This window comes from Vombatus ursinus, unplaced genomic scaffold, assembly GCF_900497805.2.
Source record: "Vombatus ursinus unplaced genomic scaffold, bare-nosed wombat genome assembly UNPS02007344.1, whole genome shotgun sequence".
Lineage (NCBI taxonomy): Eukaryota > Metazoa > Chordata > Mammalia > Diprotodontia > Vombatidae > Vombatus > Vombatus ursinus.
Window position 1 is genome coordinate 4,290,968 of NW_020947122.1, and position 17,273 is coordinate 4,308,240.

General features: G+C 39.2%; 1 pseudogene; it reads left to right on the plus strand.

Annotated features, from left to right (window-relative positions):
* The first annotated feature begins 952 nt into the window (after positions 1-952).
* Positions 953-17,273, plus strand: part of LOC114033735 — a 35,185-nt pseudogene continuing 18,864 nt past the window's right edge.

Sequence of the window (17,273 nt, forward strand, 5' to 3'; positions counted from 1 at the left end):
TATTTTTTTTAATAGAAAGGTGAAAAGAGGTAGTGTTACAGATATGAAATGTTACATGCACTTTCAAATGTGATAACTATATTGTTAGTTTTACTCAATTATTTTACTTTTTTATAAGCAAGAATAATCTGTAAATATATCTAAGGTAAAAGCAAAACATACCAATAAAACTTTTTTTAATGTTATTAAAACAAATGAACCAAAAAAAAAAAAAAAAGAGTGATACTAAGAACCAGCATGTGTTCATCAAAAACAGGCTATGTGTGTCAGGCTTGCTTCATTCCTTTTTTTGACAAAATGAATAGATTTGAGGAGCTGAAGATGCTGTGGCGGTATGGTGGAACTTCAGCAAAGCATTCATGAAAGGCCCCCATGATATCATTGTGGACAAGGAAGAAGACATGGGGCCTTGATGATTGTATAGTTAGGTAGATTCAAGACTGATTAAATAACCTGGCCCCTGAAGTGGTGATGAATTGAAGGATTTAATTCCTTCAATTGCAAAAGCAAAACATACCAATAAAACTTTTTAAAAAATTTTATTAAAACAAATGAACCAAAAAAAAATAAAAGAGTGATACTAAGAGTTAGTATGTGTTCATCAAAAACAGGCTGTGTGCGTCAGGCTTGCTTCATTCCTTTTTTTTTTTTTTGACAAAATGAATAGATTTGCAGAGATTTGCGAATAGACTGCAAGTGTATCCTTAGACTTCTCTGTTCTCAGGAGACTTTAGGTCTGACCATATCATCCCCCTGTGCAGTGAGCTCTCTTTTACTTTCAGGATCAAATATAAGACTCTTCCATTTCACATTTGAAGGTCTTTACAATCCAGCCCCTTCCTCCCTTTCTAGTCTTCTTACACGGCTCCACTCCACGTATGTCCTCTGTCATCCAGCTGCATTAGCCTACTTGCAGCTCTTTTAACGTGACACCGTAGGGGATGGAGACAAGATGGCGGAGAGAAGAAGAAGTGGCCTGAGCTCTCAAGCCTCTGAAAGAATTCTGGGTAAGGAGAGGACAGGTCCCTGGGCAGGGCAGGGGTGTGGGGTACAGGGAGGCTTGCTACTAAGGAAGAGCTCACGATAATTGAGGCACTGGTAACAACGGAAGCCAAATATTCTGTTGGAGCAGGAGTCCAGATGTCAGCCAAAGGTCTGTGATTCGAGATTCATTGAGTCTGCTCATGATAATGGCCTTTTGATGACTGCAAGACTGAGGGACTTCGAAGTGAAAGACCTTCTTAGCCTAACTCATTTCTTTGGTTTTGGTACAGGGACTTTTTCTCTAGCTGTGAATTTGCCAGACAGATTTCTATCCAAAGTGAAGGTACAGCCCAAACACCTTGAACATGTGGGATGAAGTTGCTCCTATCGCACTGTGAAATCGACAGAAGAAGAGAGAAACGTCCCTTTAGCCACTGATTTGATCCGAATAAGCCATTACAAATTCACAGCTTCTGACATGATGAGAATGGAACAGATTGCATTAGAGAAGACGTGTTGGAAAGTCAAAGCTGCTACTGCCTTTCAGTTTCTACAGCTCTATTACTCACTCGTTCATGAAGACTTACCATTTGAAAGCAGAAAGAACCTGAGTTTTGAAAGATTGAAAACTCAGCTTAAGGCATGCCACTATAGGATTATGGTTTTGTAAAGCAAAACGTATTGGCATTGTCTACAATTGCACTGGACATTCAAGCCCAGAAATTTATAGAATTGACAGAAGGAGTAGAATGCCTTCAGAAACCTTCCAAGACAAACTACAGAGATCTGACCTTCTGGCAGGAAATTGTAACAAAAGTGTCTAACTGAACATTCATCAAACAACCGTTCTAAACCAAATGTTCAGAAGTTGAAATGGATTGTGTCTGGACATACTGCACATCAGTTGAAGCATTATTACAAAATCACTCATCTTCCAACAGTCCCTGAAACTGGGTCTTCGTAGGATGCTTATGGTGAACAGATTCAACTATTTTGAAGGCTTATTTCACATCAGAACTGTGGACTCTAATATTATAATGGATTTGAGCTGTGAAGCCTGAAACATAGCAACTAGGTTAGCATTGATGTTTCCATACTTGAGGGGAAAACAGGTCATAGTGGGAAATTGATTGTGTGTGTGCTGCAGTTGGAATTGTGTTCAGGACTAAATTATGATCCTCTTTGAAGCATGTTTGTAAAAACCAAAACTCAAATGTGAAACTCTAATGTAGAATAAGGATGGGAGACTGTACTGTGAATTGACGGTTAATATTGATCCAATCTAGTAGTATCTGGATTGGTATACTAATGATAGGTAGTATAGATGGTAAGCTGTGATGGACTTTAATTTATGTTATTTGAATCATGATGCAAGTTTGCATCAGAACAGATCAACTTCAGAAAAATGGTATGATGCACTTTAAGGAAATATAAATAACATTGTTAAAGCCTTATACAACTACATAATACAATAATTCTAAAGAATTTTTTTTTGGTTTGGTCTATTTTTCATTCCAATTTGATTATAAAATTCTATTAAAGTTGTAGACAGACATGTTAAATTTAAGTGATCTTCAACATTATCCTAGGGAACAAGTGATATGGTATATAAAGTTTTATACAGAATGATGTTTATCTCAATATCTTGCCCCTTAGAAAAAAATTAATTTCTATTGTACAAGCAATTCTCATAGTCTGCCCATCTGAAACCTTAGCTGTGTGCCCTTCTAAAGCAATATATGCTTATACTAACAGTCTAGAACTTTTAAATAAGGATTACTGTTGGTATGAAACTGGACTGTTAGTATAGAGCATTGTATTTAAAAGCAATGCATATGGGGTATGCTATTGTCATAATGATCCTGTAACAATTCAGCTCAGAGAGAATAAAGCGAGCTGTCTATCCAGATTCTAGCAATTTAATTGATTAATTATGTGGTAGTTGGAGCACTAAAAGCTAGTCATAGGTTAACGAATCTAAATTGACTATATGATAGGGAAAGCACATAGTTAATCGGTTCAATATATAGTTTAACTTCCACAATAGCTGTAACTAGTTCAAATTTCCCTGTGACATCATGTTGTAAAAAAACAAAAACAAAAACAAAAAACGATGTCTTATGCTTCATTTTCTAAAGCGTTTTGCAGATACTCTCTTCATTTACTCCTAAACATCTGATTCATTGAAGAATTTCCTTTCTAATTCATTAATGAAAACTTAAGTTGGCTGAAGTAACCTAATTTGTTAGGTTAGGTTAGGTGTGGGTATGTGTATATGTGTGTATATATACACACATATACACATACACACACACACATGAGCAGCTAAGTGGCAAAGTGGATAGAGTGCTAGGCCTAAGGTCAGGAAGACTCATATTCTTGAGTTCAAATCTGGCTTCAGATAGTAGCTATGTGACCCTGGGCAAGTCACTTAACCCTGTTTGCCCTGGATTTCTCATATGTAGAATGATCTGGAGAAGGAAATGGCAAAGCACTCCAGTATCTTTGCCAAGAAAACCCCAAATAGGGTCATAAAGAGTTGGACAAGACAGAAGAATGACTGAATATACATACTCTCAGAATTAGAATGGTTCTCAAAGTCTAACCCATAAGTGAAACGTGAATACCATCTACAAAATCCCCCCAAAATAGCCATTCAGTCTCTTTCTGAAGACCTCCAGTGACAGGGAATTCACTGGTCAATAACTTTAGTAGAGGCAGCCATTCTATTTTGAGACAACTCTTATAGATATAAGGTTGATCCTAAACTCTCTCTCCCTCCAACATGTGCTCATCGCTCCTCATTCTGTCCTCTGGGCCTGAGAATAAATCTGCCAGATTTTTTTTACTCTAATAGCTACCCTTCCCCACTCTCCAAATGTACCTAGTTCTTTCTTCCTATTCTCATATAGCATGGTTTCAAGTCCTCTCACCCTCCTTTTCTTTTTTTAAACCATCCTCTAGATGTTCTTTTACTTTTCAAAATTCTTAAATTGTGATGCTCTGAACTGAATATTTTCTTTTAGTGGTTTTCTGAAAAGGCCAGAGAACAGTGTTAACATCATTTTCCTTGTTCTGAACGCTGCGTTTTTATATTGTTTTAACCTGACAAAGCAATCGATGGGAACAAAGTTGCCAATAACAAAATGACTTACTTAAGATGTTCACTAAAGGATATTGAAAGCAGGTGGACATTTTCAGTTTTGCTATTTCCTCTAGCCTTTATGTGACGGCTTCGTTCAGCACAGCCAGCCTTGAACTTTACTTAGCTTTCTGTGTATCCTTAAATGTTGCCCGTGAAATCCATCCGTACAGCATCAAAATGGAAGCCTGAAGGGGACAGAGTTCCAGAACACTGCAAGCACAGCTAACCTCAAATGTACATGGTGACATGTAAGACCTTCCCCTCCCCATCATGAACCAGACTAAATCCCCTCATAGGTAGAATTTTTATCCTTGAAGAGAGGGATAGGTGGAAAAGTACTGGTAGCATCCTGTGACTTCTCCTGGAAGTCTTGTGCAAGTTACCTTAGGGCAAAGCAGGGGACTAAGAGCATCTTGGGACTTGAGGGACATGACAATCATTCAACAAATATTTACTAAGCACCTACTATGTGCCAGGCACTGTACTAAGTGAGGGGGATGCAGAGACAAAAATGAAACCAATTTCGGCCTCAAGGAACTTGTATCCTATTAAGAGAAGCGATTTGTACATAACATGCTTTTATACATATGTAATGGGGGAACTGGCCAATGAGAACAGTCTTTTTGAGTGGGTGCAGAGTGCCTCTGACATAATCCCCCAAGTGGAAGAGGCCGGGGAGCCAGGTTTGGGTTTTTGAGCCAGGTTGGTACTTTTTTTTGACTGAACTTGTGACCTCATTGGTATAGGGAATTCCTGATGAGAAAACTTCTTTAGTCGTTGCAGATGTAACAAATATCTCCTGGCTCATTCTCCAAGATCTAGGCTGACTACATTTGCCTCTGAAGATCTGAGGACACATTTGGGCTTTTTGGGAGGGAGGTGTTATTTCTTTTGCTACTGACTTTGGCTTGAGTCTCTACTGGTTGCAATCCCCCCCCATTACCTCTTAGAAAGGAAATTTTATATCAAAGATATGTCAAGGATTTAAAGGTACAAGCCTCCCCACCCCAAACTTTGGGAACACTCTCTTAGCTCAGTTCCTATATAACATTGGTTCCACCAAGTTCACATCCAAATGTGACAAGACTCCTAGATATGTCCTCATCTCAGCTCCCAATAGCTTAGTTTTCAAAGGTCATTTTCAAAAGTTACTTCTTGTTCCTTGAAGCATTGATACCATGCTGGCTACTAACCCAAACTCTCAAACACTGGGATTCCAAGGCACCATCTTGACATTTCAAAACTTGCAAGACTAGAGGCTCCATTCCATTTACCTAGAATGGAAAGGGCAAAGGACAAAGACCAAGGTTCTTTCACAGGGCCCGTGGCCTCAGAGGGAGAAAGTCCTAATACATCTCCTCGTATGGAATTGCCTCTTATCAGATGCTGTGAGCAACAGAGTAACCGAAATCCCTCCAAAAGTGCTGAGATAAAGAGACCAAACCGAAACCGGCTCAGCTTTTTGAAGGCCTCCAAAGTCAATCAAAGAACCTCCCATTCACCTTAGGGTTAGTCAAACAAAACCAGTTCTAGGATATCTACACATGTGCCAATATCTCTCCAAGCTTCTTCTGTTCCACTTCATCAAAGCTCTCCCAGAAGCAGGCTCCTCAGCCTCTCCACATGGTATGATGCCATCAGAGGCATTCTGAAGTGGGCCAAACCCTACCTCATTACACCTATGCTGCAATTTATAATTTTAGGGAGTCTTGAACCACTGAGAGATTGTGACTTGCCAAGAATCATACATTTAGTAAATATGAAGATGGGCATTTGAGCCCAGGCTTCATGTTTTCAGACCAGCCAAGAGAAAGCTCTTGCAAGTTTTCATATGTGCATAATTGGGGGGACAAGTGTTGATGTTAGTATTTGATGGATGCAAAGACTCTGTTACACAAGAACATGGTGCAGTGGCAAGTGTACTGACTCTAGGACTGGAAAACATGAGTTCGTGAGAGATCCCACCTCTGATATTACCTGTGTGACCGTAGGTAGGTCACTTAATGTCCCCAAGCCTCAGTTTCCTCATTTGTAAAATGAGGCAGTTGGATTAGATGGCCTCTGAAATGCCCCCCAGTTTTAGATTTAGGATCTTACAGGTTTGGGGCACAGGTGAGGAGGCATAAAGAAAGAAGCAAAGTCTGGAACGACAGCAATAACAAGAAGAGGGACAAACCAACCTAACAATGAGAGACTGGTGATAACAGGGAGACAGAAGGGGATCTGGAGGATGGGAATAGGTGTTTAAGGCTCCAAAACTTCCTGACCTCTCTCAGGTTGAAGTTCTTCAGGTTCTTGGGCCTGTCGCCATATGTGACCCCAAAAGCCCTGTTGTTCTTCGGTGGCAGTGAAAATGGATTCCACATGACATAGAGCAATTGGCTGAATTAGCTTCATCTTTTTTGGGCTTCACTCCCATTGCCCATCTCTGTTTTTTTCAAGAGTCAACAGGAGGAGACCCAGGGAGATGGGGGGGAGGAGGGTTGGAAAAGGAAGGGGAAATCTTTCATATTTTCCTTCAGTGGTTTTACCATTGACTTGCTGGATGACCTTAGGTAGCCTATATGATAACTTCTCAGGGCTTCCATATCCTTATCTTTATATAATAGGGGTTTGAGAACTGACTGGCATCCAGAGATCTGTAATATAGAGAGAATGTTTGTCCTGGGGAAAGGGAGCAGAAAGGGCCATACCTTTCAGCAGAACCACCCATATTTAAAATGAGGATAATAACATCTTTCTTATCCTTTCCTGCCTTATAGGCTTAATGTACAGATCAAATGCTATAATGGATAGGAAAATTACTTAAAAGTGTAAGCAATGATCATTGTTATTACTTCCATGTCTGTCAGTATCTAAAGTACAGAGACCTTTCGGAACGGGGCTGCTTTTACTGGTAGGGAACTTTCCACCTTCTCCCCAAATACAAATATCTGAGCCTCAGCTCCCCTCAAAGATAGACCTACTCTCTCTTTCTATTCCTCTTCTTTGTTCTCACTGAAGGCCTAAAAAGCATGAATCTCGGGATGGAACAGACCTCCGAATGTATGACCCTATACCTAAACAAGAAGTTCCTCTCTTAGTCTACAACATACCCAGCAGATGGTCATCTAGCCTGAGTTTGGAGCTCTCCAGTAAGAAGGCCTCCCCATTTCTGAGGCACCCATTCCACTTTTGAATAGCTCTAATTGTCAGGAGGATTCTTTTTACATCAATACTAAATTTGCCTCTTTGCAGATACCTCCTCCCTCCCACCCCAGTGATCCTATTTCTGACCTCTGGGACCAAACTAATAAGTCTTGAACTTCTTTGACAAGATGTCCAGGCTGTCACTATCCCCACTGAGTCATTTCTTTTCCAAGTTAAACATTCCCAGATCTTCATATGGCGTGATTTCTTCTCCATAATTGATTACTTTCCCTCAGGCATTCAAGAAAAAGCATCGATGCTTTCCTAAAATGTGACTCATCGAAGTGAACACAGTGCCCTAGATGTGGTCTGACCAGGGCAGAGCCCAGTTGGACAATCACTTTCCTGCTCCTGAACACTGTGCCTTTCTTAATGCAGACTGAGATTGCATTAACTTTTGTGGCTTCCATATATATTACTCTTGGCTCACCTTGAGTTTGCAATACATTAGGAACCAAGTTTCCTTCAAACAATTAGCTGTCTAGTCACGTCTCCCCATCTTACACTTATCTTCTTCCTCCCAAGCCTGAATTAGCTTGTTTGCCAGCTTCCCATAATCTCTATGCAAGCCTGAGCTGATTGGAAGGGTCTCAGAAAGTGTTGCCAAGGATTCAGCTATCCCTGACCTGGGTACTCAGAATCACCATCCCCAAACCTTTTGGTCTTTTCTTTATCCCCAAGATCTCCACAAATCTCAGCACAGTCCAGTACATAGCACTACCCCAAAGATACATAGAAGACATACAGGCAAGGTGCCTCAGGAACAATAGTCACATTGTTGGAGACTGGAGTCTCCACAGTCACATTGCATTACTCCAAAGACATCCCACTTGACTATCTTATACTCCTTTCTTCTCAGTAACACACAGCAGCCCAGAGGCTCTAGCTTTTCTTGCTTTTCCCAGTTGATTGTTGACTGCCTTAGAGTAGCAGAAGGGGTGGTACTGTCTGTCACTGACCCTCAATGGCCCCTCCTGTTATCTGGCTGCCACAGCTAACTTGCCCCACATCACTGGTTGTATTAACAGGATGGACTGCTCCATGATGAAAGGGAGATTTAATTTCCCAGGTCAGCACTAATTCACTTGTTCTTTGGGTGAATTTCAGGAAAAGGGAAATGTATATGGCTCAGTAGGACCATTCTGCATGGGCGGTCATCAGTCCAGAGCTTAATGAGTCACCTGACTGAGGGCCATGATTAAAAGGAGCATCCTGTGTAGCTAACATAGTGACCTGGGGGTAATTTCTGTTAACACCAAGGCAGACTTGATGGGCTACACCATTTAACAGTTATATACTGTCTTACCTAATAATTGTTTCATGTGCACACATGGGGTAAGGAATGAGGAAGGACAATAGAAGTATTAAGAGAAGGCTTCAGGGCCCAGTGCAAATCATACCATATTTCCATGGCCCTTGCCCCCACAAAAACCAGGTTAAATCAGGTTAAAATGAACAACAGGGAAAGCTATGAAGTAGAAAAAAGTTACAAATGATTATCATGTGCCCTAATGGGACTGAGAAGTATGGAAACAGGGATGATCTTTGGCTTGGTGTTGTTTGGGAAGGTAGGTGAGTTAACAGTTTATGTTTGCAAGTCAATTTACGATGTGATATCCTTACAACAACTCTGAGAGGTAGAGTATAAAGCATTATACCCATTTTACAGATGACGAAACTGAAGTTCAGAGGTGATACAGTTGGTACATGGTATGTTGTAGGTACAGTTCTAAAGCCAGCACCCTCTTGATTCAGGTTCTATGTTAGGACAAAATGAGGCACTTTGCAAGTCATTGAATATTTGGCAAAAGAGGAAGTTTACTTTGCCCTAACACAGCAAGCATATGCAACAAGTAACTTCTCTGCATGTAGCCCCTTTCATCTTCTCGAAACATGTCTGTTCAGTAATGACTCATCAGGATACAGAGATTCAGTGGAACCAGGCATCCACCAAGTTAAAGTGTTTAAGAATTAGACCTGAGACAATCTTAGGGGAAGCTAGGTGATGCAGAGGATAGAGCACTGGACCTGGAATCCAAAAGATCTGAGTTCAAAGACAGCCTCAAATGCTTCCTAGTTGAGTCACCCTGAGAGTCACTTGATCCTGGCCTGCCTCAGTTTCCTCACCTGTAAAATGGGGATAATCATAGCACCTAACCTCCTTGAGTTGTTGTGAAGATAAAATGAGATTATATTTGTAAAGTATTTTGCAAGCTTTAAAGTGCTATATAAATGCTAACGATCGTTATTACTAGGGACAACTTTCCTTTTATCTATTCTTCTCAGCTGGTCAGTAAGCTCTTCAAAGGCAAGGGTGGTCCTATGCTTCTATATTCCCTGTCGTGCCCAGCAAAGAGCCAAGTGTAATTTTTATTTTCATGGAACAGCCCTATGGAAACATTCAGTGAAGGAGTTCTGGAACCTGACAAAGCCTCTAGCCTTCATATTTTTAAAAAGATAACTTCTAGGCCTTTTCATCATCATTTGAAACCCCTGGGGCAGGCAAAGCACCAGAAGCTGCTGCAAAGAAAAATAGAAATGATAAAAAAGCAGGCTGCAGCTAGAAGAGGCAGACATGTGGAACTTGGAGTCAGGAGAGGCCCAGGACTGAATCCTGCCTCCCATGCTTACTATAGACTATGGATAAATCTAAACCTCTCTGAGCCTCTGCTTCTGCATATGTGAAATGAGATAATAATACCTATAGTACTTACTTCATATAGCTTTAAAGAGAATTAAATGAGATGTAAGGGTGGTGTTTCAGTATTTTCAGTAGGATTTTATTGTTATCTTTTGTTTTTACATTACCTATATCTTCTCTGTGTCCCTGCCCTTCCCACTCCCAGAGAGCCATCCCTTGTAAAAAAAAAATTTTTTTAAATGGAAAAAGAAGACGAAGAGGAGAAAAAAAAATGTATCAGAATAGATCAATAACACTGAAAAATCTGACATTGTGTGTGTAACAGGGATGAGCACATATGCATAGTGCTTCAAATAGCATTTCCTCCTAAGATCATCGTGATGTAAAGGAAGTATCTTGAGAGACATTGGAGCGTGCATTGGCATTCTGTAACTGGTTCCTGTGGGATAACTAGGTGATGAATAGGAGGCTTTTTCATTGGCTGCCAAAACATTAAAAAAAAGCACTGGAGACTGAACCCTGGCCATTCTGTTACACTTCTCCCTCTTGGTTTGACTCCTTTACTGAAGGCATGTTCTAAGGAAAATGCTTGGGTCCCCTGGAAGCAGGCTTCAGTCCTTTTGCCAAGAACAGTGATTTGTTCTTTTTCTGTTGAAGGTCAAAGAGAATTTATCTGGAGGCTCCAAGCTTGTGAGTTTCAAAAGGTCAAGAGAGCCAAACTCCAAGAATCAGGGAGTCTGAGCCCATTCAGATTTTTTAAAATTAATTTATTTTTAGTTTTCAACATTCACTTCCATAAGATTTTGAGTTTTAAATTTTCTCTCCCTTCCTCTCCTCCCCCCTCCCCAAGACAGCATGCAATCTGATATAGGCTCTACATACACATTCATATTAAACATATTTTCACATTAGTCATGATGTAAAGAAGAATTAGAACCAACGGGAGGAACCACAAGAAAGAAGAAACAAAACAACAACAACAAAAAATGTGAGCAAATAGCATGCTTCAATCTGCATTCAGACTCCAAAGTTCTTTCTCTGGATGTGGATGGCATTTTCAATCATGAGACTTTTAGAGATGTCTTAGATCCTTAAATTGCTGGGAAGAGCTAAGTCTATCAAAGTTAGTCATTGCACAATGTGGCTGTTACTGTGTACAACATTCTCCAGATTCTGCTCCCTTCACTCAGCATCAGTTCATACAAGTTTTTCCAGGTTTTTCTGAAGTCTGCCCGCTCATCATTTTTTATAGTACGATAGTATTCCATTACATTCATATACCACAGCTTGTTCAGCCATTCCCCAATTGATGAGCATCCCCTCAATTTGCAATTCTTAGCCACCACAAAAAGAGATGCTACAAATATTTTTGTACATGGGTCCTTTTCCCTTTTTTATGATCTCTTTGGGATACAGACTTAGAAGTGGTATTGCTGGATCAAAGGGTATGCACAGTTTGGCTGCCCTTTGGGCTTAGTTCCAAATTGCCCTCCAGAATGGTTGAATCAGTTCACAACTCCACCAACAATGCATTAATTTTCCATTTTTCCCACATCTCCCACATTTATCATTTTCCTGTTTTGTCTTAGCCAATTTGATAAGTGTGATGTGGTACCTCAGAGTTGTTTTGATTTTCGTTTCTCTAGTCAATGGTGATTTAGAACATTTTTTCATATGACTATAGATGGCTTTAATTTCTTCATCTGAAAACTGCTTGTTCATATCCTTTGACCATTTATTAATTGGGCAATGACTTGTATTTTTATAAATTTGATTCAGTTCTCTATATGGTTTAGAAATGAGGCCTCTATCAAAGACACTGGCTGTAAAAATTGTGCCCCAGATTTCTGCTTCCCTTCTAATCTTGGCTTTGTGCAAAAACATTTCAATTTAATGTAATCAAAATCATCCATTTTATGTTTTATAATGTTCTCTGTCTTCTTTGGTCACAAATTCTTCCCTTCTCCATCAATCTCACAGATAAACTATTCCTTGCTCTCCCAGGTTGTTTATAGTATCAGCCTTTATATCTAAATAGTGTACTCATTTTGACTTATCTTGGTATATGGTGTAAGATGTTGTTCTATGCCTAGTTTCTGTCATACTGTCTTCCAATTTTCCCATCAGTTTTTGTTAAATAGTGAGTTCTTATCTCAGAAGCTGGAGTCTTTGGATTTATCAAACAGAAGATTACTATAGTCATTGACTACTATGTCTTGCATACCTAACCCATTTCACTGATCCACCACTCTATTTCTTAGCCAGTACCAAGTAGTCTTGATTAGTGCTGCTTTATAATACAATTTAAGATCTGGTACAGCTAGAACACCTTCCTTTGCATTTCTTTTCATTAATTCCCTTGACATTCTGGATCTTTTATTCTTCCAGATTAATTTTGTTATTATTTTTCTAGCTCTAGAAAATAATTTTTGGTAGTTTGATTGGTATGGCACTGAATAAGTGAATTAATTTAGGAAGAATTGTCATTTTTATTATATTAGCTTGGCCTACCCATGAACAACTGATTTTTCCAAGTATTTAGATCTGATTTTATTTGTGTGAAAAGTGTTTTGTAATTGTGTTCTTACAGTTTCTGGGTTTGTTTTGGCAGATAGACTCCCAACAATTTTATAATATCTACAGTAACTTTGAATGGAATTTCTCTTTCTGTCTCTTGCTATTGGGCTTTGTTAGTAATATATAGAAATGCCAATGATTTTTGTGGGTTTATTTTACATCCTACAACTTTACTAAATTTGTTTATTATTTCAAGCAGTTGTTAACTTGATTCTCTAGGATTCTCTAAGTATACCATCATATCATCTGCAAAGAGTGATAGCTTTGTTTCTTCTTTGCCTATTCTAATTCCTTGAATTTCTTCTTCTCTTATTGCTAAAGTTAACATTTCTAGTACAACATTGAATAACAGTGGTGATAATGGACATCCTTGTTTCACTCCCAATGTTATTGGAAATGCTTCTAGCTTATCCCCATTACATATAATGCTTGCTGATGGTTTTAGATAGATGCTACTTATCATTATAAGGAAGACTCCATTTATTCCTATGCTCTCTAGTGTTTTCTATAGAAATGGGTGTTTTATTTTGTCAAAAGCTTTTTCTGCATCCATTGAGATAATCATATGATTTCTGTTAATTTTATTATTGATATGGTCAGTTACGCTGATAGTTTTCCTAATATTGAACCAGCCCTGCATTCCAGGTATAAATCCTACCTGGTCTTAGTGTATTTTCCACAAGATAAGTTGTTGTAATCTCTTTGCTAATGTATTATTTAAAATTTTTGCATCTATATTCATTAGAGAAATTGGTCTATAATTTTCTTTCACTGTTTTGGCTCTTCCTGGTTTAAGTATCAGTACCATATTTGTATCATAAAAAGAATTTGGTAACACTCCTTCTTTGCCCATTTTCCCAAATAGTTTATATAGTATCAGAATTAATTGTTCTTTAAATGTTTGGTAGAATTCACTTGTAAATCCATCTGGCCCAGGAGGCTTTTTTTTTTGTTAGCGAGTTCATTGATGGTTTGTTCAATTTCTTTTTCTGAAATGGGGTTATTTAAGTATTTTATTTACTCTTCTGTTAATCTTGGCAACTTATATTTTTGTAAGTATTCATCCATTTCACTAAGATTATCAAATTTATTGGCATACAGGTGGGCAAAATAGCTCCTAATTATTGCTTTAATTTCCTCTTCATTGGTGGTGAATTTATTGATCTCTTCTTTTTCTATTTTATTCATGTAAACATTGAGAGATATAAAACTTCCCCTAAGAAATGCTTTTGCTGCATCCCATAAGTTTGGGTATATTGTCTCATTATTGTCATTCTCTTGGATGAAGTTATTGTTTTTTCTATGAATCGTTGCTTGACCCACTCATCCTTTAGGATTAGATTACTTAGTTTCCAATTAATTTTTAGTCCATCTTTCCATGGTCCCTTATTACACATAATTTTCATTGCATCATGATCTGAAAAGGATGCATCTAGTATTTCTGCCTTTCTGCATTGGATTGTGAAGTTTTTATGCCCTAATACATGGTCAATTCTTGTGTAGGTGCCACATGCCTCTGAGAAAAAGTATATTCCTTTCTATCCCTGTTCAACTTTCTCCAGAGGTCTACCATAACTAACTTTTCTAAAATTCTATTCATCTCCTTAACTTCTTTCTTGTTTATTTTGTGGTTAGATTTATCTAGTTCTGAAGGAGGTTGAGGTCCCCCACTAGTATAGTTTTGTTGTCTATTTCTTCCTGTAACTCCCTTAATTTCTCCTCTAAGAATTTGGATGCTATACCACTTGGTGCATATATGTTTAGTAACAAATAATACTTCATTGTCTATGCTACCTTTTAGAAGGATGTAGTTTCCTTCCTTATCTCTTTTAACTAGATCTATTTTTACTTTTGCTTTGTTTGAGATCAGGATTGCTACCCCTGTTTTTTTACTTTAGCTGAAGCATAATATATTCTACTCCAGCCTTTTACCTTTACTCTGTGTGTATCTCTCTGCTTCAAATGTGTTTCTTGTAAACAACATATTGTAGGATTATCATTTTTAATCCACTCTGCTATCTGCCTCCATTTTATAGGAGAGTTCATCCCATTCACATTCACAGTTATGACTACTATCTGTGTCTTTGTCTTTATCCTATCCCTGCCCTGTTTATGCTTTTCTCTTTCCTCCCTTTACCTCTTCACTAGAGTTTTGCTTTTGACTAGAGCATCCTTCAATCTGCCCTCCCTTCTATCACCCCCTCCCTTTTCTTTCCCTTTTCCCTTACTACTTCTTCCCTTCCTTCTATCCACCCCCCCTCTTTTCTTTCCCCTTTCCTCTTTTTTCTCCTACTTCCTATAGGGTAAGTTAGATTTCTATACCTAACTGTGTATGTTATTCCCTCTTTGAGCCAAATCTGATGAGAATAAGGTTCAAACAATGTTCATCTCCCTCCCTTCTTTCCCTCTATTGTATTAGGTCTTTGTGCCTCTTCATGTGATCAAATTTTCTGTTGAGCTCTGGTATGTTCATCAGGAAGGTTTGGAAGTCCCCTATTTCATTGAATGCCCATCACCTTCCCTGAAAGATTGTGCCCAATTTTGCTTGGTAGTTGAGCCTTGGTTGTAATCCAAACTCCTGTGTCTTATGGAATATCATATTCTGTGTCCCCAGTCTTTTAATGTAGAAGCTGCAAGATCCTGTGTAATCCTGATTGTGGTTCCATGATATTTAGATTGTTTCTTTCTGGCTGCTTGCAGTATTTTTTCTTTGACCTGATAATTCTGGAATTTGTCCACAATATTCATTGGTGTTTTCAATTTGTAATCTCTTTCAGGAGGTGATCAATGGACTCTTTCAATGACTCTTTTACCCTCTGGTTCTAGGACCTCAGGGCAGTTTTCCTTGATGATTTCTTTCTTTTTTTAAAATTTAGTTATTTTTAGTTTTCTCCTTGATGATTTCTTGAAAGATACTGTCCAGGCTCTTTTTTTGATCATGGGTTTCAGGTAGACCATTAATTCTTAAATTGTCTCCTGGATCTATTTTCTAGGTCAGTTGTTTTTCCAATGAAGTATTTTACATTTTCTTCTATTTTTTCATTCTTTTGATTTTGTTTGAATGATTCTTGATGTTTCATACAGTCATTGACTTCTACTTGCCCAGTTGTAATTTTTAAGGAATTACTTTCTTCAGTGGGCTTTTGCATCTCCTTTTCCATTTCTCCAATTCTACTTTTAAGGAAGTTGTTTTTTTCAGTGTACTTTTTCCATTGGGCAAATTGTATTTTTTAAGGACTTGTTTTCTACAGTCAATTTTTGTCCTTCCTTTTCCAAGCTATTGACTTTCTCTTACATAACTCTCATTTCTTTTCCCAATTTTTCTTTTACCTCTCTTATTTGACTTTTAAAATCTTTCTTGAGCTCTTCCAAAAAGGCTTTTTGGGCTTGAGATCAGTTCATATTCCCCTTTGAGGTTTTGGATGTGGGTGTATTGACAATGTTGTCCTTTTCTGAATTTGTGTTTTGATCTTCCCTGTCCCTATAGTAAGAATCTATGGTCATTGTTTGTTTCTGCTTTTTGCTCATGATGTTTGCCTATTTTCTGGCTTTTAAAGTTGAGCTCTCCTGCTGGAACACAGGGGGCACTGACCGAAACTTCTTGTGCTGGGGGCCAAGGACCTGGTCAGTGTCTTTGTATGCTAGGGCCTCAGGTACTGGTAACTGGAGGCTGTTGGGGTCTGGCAGTTTACCTAGTGCTGAGCTGAGATCAGCAACACTGAAGTTCTCGAGATGGAGCTGGGTCTGTCCCCTGGAGGATGGCTGCTCTGAAGCACCAGAAGGCTTGGCTGCTGGAGGATGCCTGCCCACCCGGAGTTGTGCTGAAGCACTAGGAGGTTTGGTCACTGAAGTCTACCAGTTCCCTTGCCTGTGCCAAGGCACTCAGGGGGTCCTGGTGTTGGCATTTGCCTGCTCTACCACCCTGGGGCTCAGGATGTCCTGCTCATTTGCTGAGGTGGGGCTTGCCGCTAGCTTACTGGGATGCCCTCTGTCCTGTACTGTTCCCCTTCCACCAGAGTGAGAGGGACCTTTCCCATTAATCCCCCCAGCTTCCTGGGCTAAAAGACTGCTGTCCCCATCTTTCTGCTGGTTCAGCTGTTCCATGGTTTTTCCTGGGGTAATGTGTTCTGGGTTTTTAGAGGTCAATAAGGGAGAATGAGAATGATTCACTTCTTACTCTACTATCTTGGCTCCCAGAAGTTTGCCCATTCAGATTTTTGAGGCCAGCCCAACATGGAGGTGCTGAAGGGCAAGGAATGACCTTCCAGATCCAGCCCAACTGTAGCGGAGATGAGGATTCATCCAGCAGGCATGTTACATCTGGATATAAATTTGGTTGGACCAATGTTATGAAGAAACTATGCTAAGAGTGAGCCCTCTCTCCCCAGAGACCAAATTGAGATAAGGAGCACATGTGCCCCCCTCCCAAGTGTTAATAGAAAGAAGATTCTTTGTGTTATTGTTCTTGTTTTATCTTCAGGTAACATATTCCTTGGAAAAAGCTAATTGAAGTTGTGTGATTAAATAGAAGTAAGCATTCATTACTGACACCTGACAACAACTTGTAGGGGTTTGTGCCAAAAGCATTAAAGAAGAGACAACACCCCTCAAACTACTCAGAGTACACCTTGAATCCTGAGTGGGCAGATGTAACTGACCTGGCTCTGTGATAGTGGGACAAAGCATGCTCACTACATGCGCAATGTTCTGTGCCCTTGGAAACCCTGCCTCTGCACA